Below are 3,483 nucleotides of genomic sequence, written 5' to 3'. Positions count from 1 at the left end.
TGTCTTTATTTTTCCTTGAAAGAGAGCTGGGGACCAAGAAAGGGTTAAGCAGCTCCCAGGCTGACCTGCAAAGATGGAAGACATCACTCCCACATGACCACCCACAGATCTCTAATCTGGCCTGTGCTGCGGTGAGGGGGCGTTTCTGGGTCTCCTTGCCCACTCTGCCCTTGCCTTAGCAGCGTCTTCTTTGGCCTGAAGAGCCGGGACAGCCTCTTCATGGGTCCTGGCCTTTCTGGAAGCCTGCGTGAGAGAGCTCTCTGGCCTCAGTTGGTCATTTCCCTCTAAAATCCTTTAAAGGGGTTTGATGAATGGAAGCTTCTTAACTGGCCCCATGGCCTGTGTAATCTGGTCCCCAACAGCTTATGCGTGCTACTCTCTACGGGCCCTGCAGGTCTTGGCATATCCTGTTAGCTTAAAACACTTCTGTCATCTCCCTGCCCCTTTCCCCATACCCAGCCAGGGGCAAGACATACCCACAGATCTTGGCCTTCTTTCCTGCTGGGCCCACCTGGAGACCCCATGCCCCGGGGAACAGTGCCAATCAATCACAGATGGTGCGTGAGACGAAACCCATCTGCCGCCGGTGAATGTGTTCAGGTCCCAAGGTGTCTCCCAGCTCTCACCTGCTGCTTTCTAAGTCAGTTCCAGCCTCAGTTTGCCCTTCTGTAGGATGGGAGAGGAGACCTCTGCCTACTCCCTCATTCTAAGTGGCTGAGACTGTGAATCAGACTGTCCATCTTCACCTAGGCCTCTGTTTCCTCCAGGTTTGACCCAGCTCCCACCCCAGAACATTACCTTCCAGTTATGGATTTCCACTCGGACCCCTGACAGCTCCCAACAGGTAGCTGAATCCAGCTCATAATGTACCCCCCTGTAATGATCAGAATATTTAAATTATCTATGTAGATGTGGACTCATTTGCTGGAGTCTCTGAGTTACACAGTCCTGCAAGCTTCTGGGTCACGAAATGGGCACCCAGCAGCAGAGGCTGAGGGGTTGGCTGGGAGCAGGGCCTTCCCAGGCTGATGTACAGATGCATGCCTCCTGCTTCCCAGGGGTTAAGGGGTGTCTTCCACACACAGAGTGACCTCCTCTTAAAATGACTCCAAGACAGTTGTGTAGCGTCAGAGATGAGCACAGGACTGAAAGCTGGGAGAACTGGTTTCTTCCCAGTCCCAGTTCTATCCCTTGAACCTGACCTGTGGGTATCTGGACAACCCTCTGCCCCTCTGACATCAGTTTCCCCATTTGTGCAACGAGCGAAGTCAGATAGGGAGCATAGCCGGTGTGGTGGAGTGGATGGGGCCCTGATGAACTGGTGGCTTGTGCCAGCCCTAAAGCAGCTCCACACTGTCTCTCTGCTCCAGTGAACTGTAGGTGGCTACCTTGTGTAAATACATCTATGTGGTCTGATTTTCCAACTATTGAAGGAGTAAAAAAATCTGGATTTTGGTGTGAAATTTCCTGATTTTTACCTGCTAGCAAAGAATTCAAAATTTTATAAAACACTGTAGGGCCAAAGAAAACATGCCAGGGATCCTTGCTTGCTAGCTTTGGACTGGAGAATTTCCTGACATTTAGTGCTGTGCTTCTCATCTGGGTTACATACTAAAATCACCTGCGGATTAGAAAAAAGCTCAGGCCCACACCGCCCCGCCCCGCCACCACTCCTTCTAGAGATTTTTTTTTTTAAGATTTTTTCTTTGGATGTGAACCATTTTTAAGAATATTTAGAACCATTTTTAAGAATATTGAATTTGTTGCAATATTGCTTCTGTTTTATGTTTTGGTTTTTTGGCCGCAAGGCATGTGGGATCTTAGCTCCCTGACCAGGGATCGAACCCGCAACCCCCCGCATTAGAAGGCGAGGTCTTAACCACTGGACCACAAGGGAAGTCCCAAGAGATTCTGATTTAAGGTCTGAGGTGGGGCACCCTGGTGAACACAAGGCACCAGGTGAAGGGCTGAATCCTGTCTGTGCCGTGGATGGGCTGGGTGGCTTGGGTAAGTTACATCACATCACCACTGAGCCTCCTCTTACAGATCTGACCAATGGGACTTGTGGACAATGCAGGAAGGATTCATTCATGGCAAGTGCTTGGCACATAAATGGTGTGCAGTGAATTAAGGTGAAAAAGCAATTGGTAGCTGCTTTTGACTTAGTAGCTTGAATCTGGCCTTGGAAAACAAGTCCATCTTGCTTTCAAAACTGAGACAATGGAAAACTGCTCAGGGCTGGAGGTTGTTGGACAAGGGTCCCAGCTCCACCTCTGGCCAGCTGTGGAGTCTGGGGAGAGGTTCCTGGAGCTCAGCATTACCTACTTTTTTTTTTTTTTAAATATATTTATTTATTTATTTTTGGCTGCGTTGGGTCTTTGTTGCTGCACGCGGGCTTTCTCTAGTTGCGGTGAGACGGGGCTACTCTTTGCACAACCGTGAGCGGTGCGCGGGCTTCTCAACTGTGGTGGCTTCTCTAGGCGCGCGGGTTTCAGTAGTTGTGGTACGCAGGCTCAGTAGTTGTGGCTCGCGGGCTCTAGAGCACAGGTTCAGTAGCTGTGATGCACGGGCGTAGTTGCTCTGCTGCATGTGGGATCTTCCCGAACCAGGGCTCGAACCCGTGTCCCCCGCATTGGCAGGCGGATTCTTAACCACTGCGCCACCAGGGAAGCCCCACCTACTTTCTTGAGCAATGTGTCGGCCAAGGCTCTCTTTTCATTGCAAATGCCAAAGATTCACTCCAAACTGATTTGAGGGTGGGGCATGGACTGACACAAATCAAAACTTCCATGTGTGTGGAGGGCAGGCACTGCCCTAGGGAATCCTCAGGCAGTTTTAGAGAGTAGGTATAATCGGCCCATTTGACTGGTGAGGAAACTGAGGGTCAGGTAGTATGACTTCCTCAGAGAGACACAGGCTGGGAGGCGCAGAGCTAGTTTGGAACCCAGGACCTAAGCGCACCTGACTCCCAAGATTAGGGTGGGAGATGCCGGCAGGGGCTGGACTGATAGGCAAGCAACAGAGAGAAGGGCTACGTTTATAGTCACGGTGTGCCAGGAGTTGCCAAAGAGTCTCTCCAAGACCAAACTCTAATCAGGCTTTTCCGAGCTCTTTTTTAACTAGGGCTCAACTGTCGCACTTCTTTGCTCATCTAAACTAGGGACCACCAGACTCCCAGACTCACATTGAAACAAACAAAAAACCGTACACAAGTCTGGCTAATGAGGCCTGGGGCTGACGAGCCTCGTAGCCCCAGCGAACCTGGCCAGCGTGCACTCGATTGGTTGGTTTCTCCGACCCCAGTAAGAGAGAAAGGAACCCAAGGGCCTGCGGAGTCACCGCCCAGGGGCCGGCGGCGCGGGGCGCCCCGACCAGCGCACTGACCGTTGGTCATCGCTCCCCGCATCTCCAGCCGCCTGCCCTGAGACACAAGATCGGGTTTCCGGGCCCCTCGTCCCAACAACCCTGGGCAGCCGTCCCCGC

This window comes from Neophocaena asiaeorientalis, unplaced genomic scaffold, assembly GCF_003031525.2.
Source record: "Neophocaena asiaeorientalis asiaeorientalis breed wild unplaced genomic scaffold, Neophocaena_asiaeorientalis_V1.1 scaffold438, whole genome shotgun sequence".
Classification (NCBI taxonomy): Eukaryota; Metazoa; Chordata; class Mammalia; order Artiodactyla; family Phocoenidae; genus Neophocaena; species Neophocaena asiaeorientalis.
The sequence above is the reverse complement of the archived record's forward strand: the minus strand, read 5'-3'. Positions refer to the sequence as shown.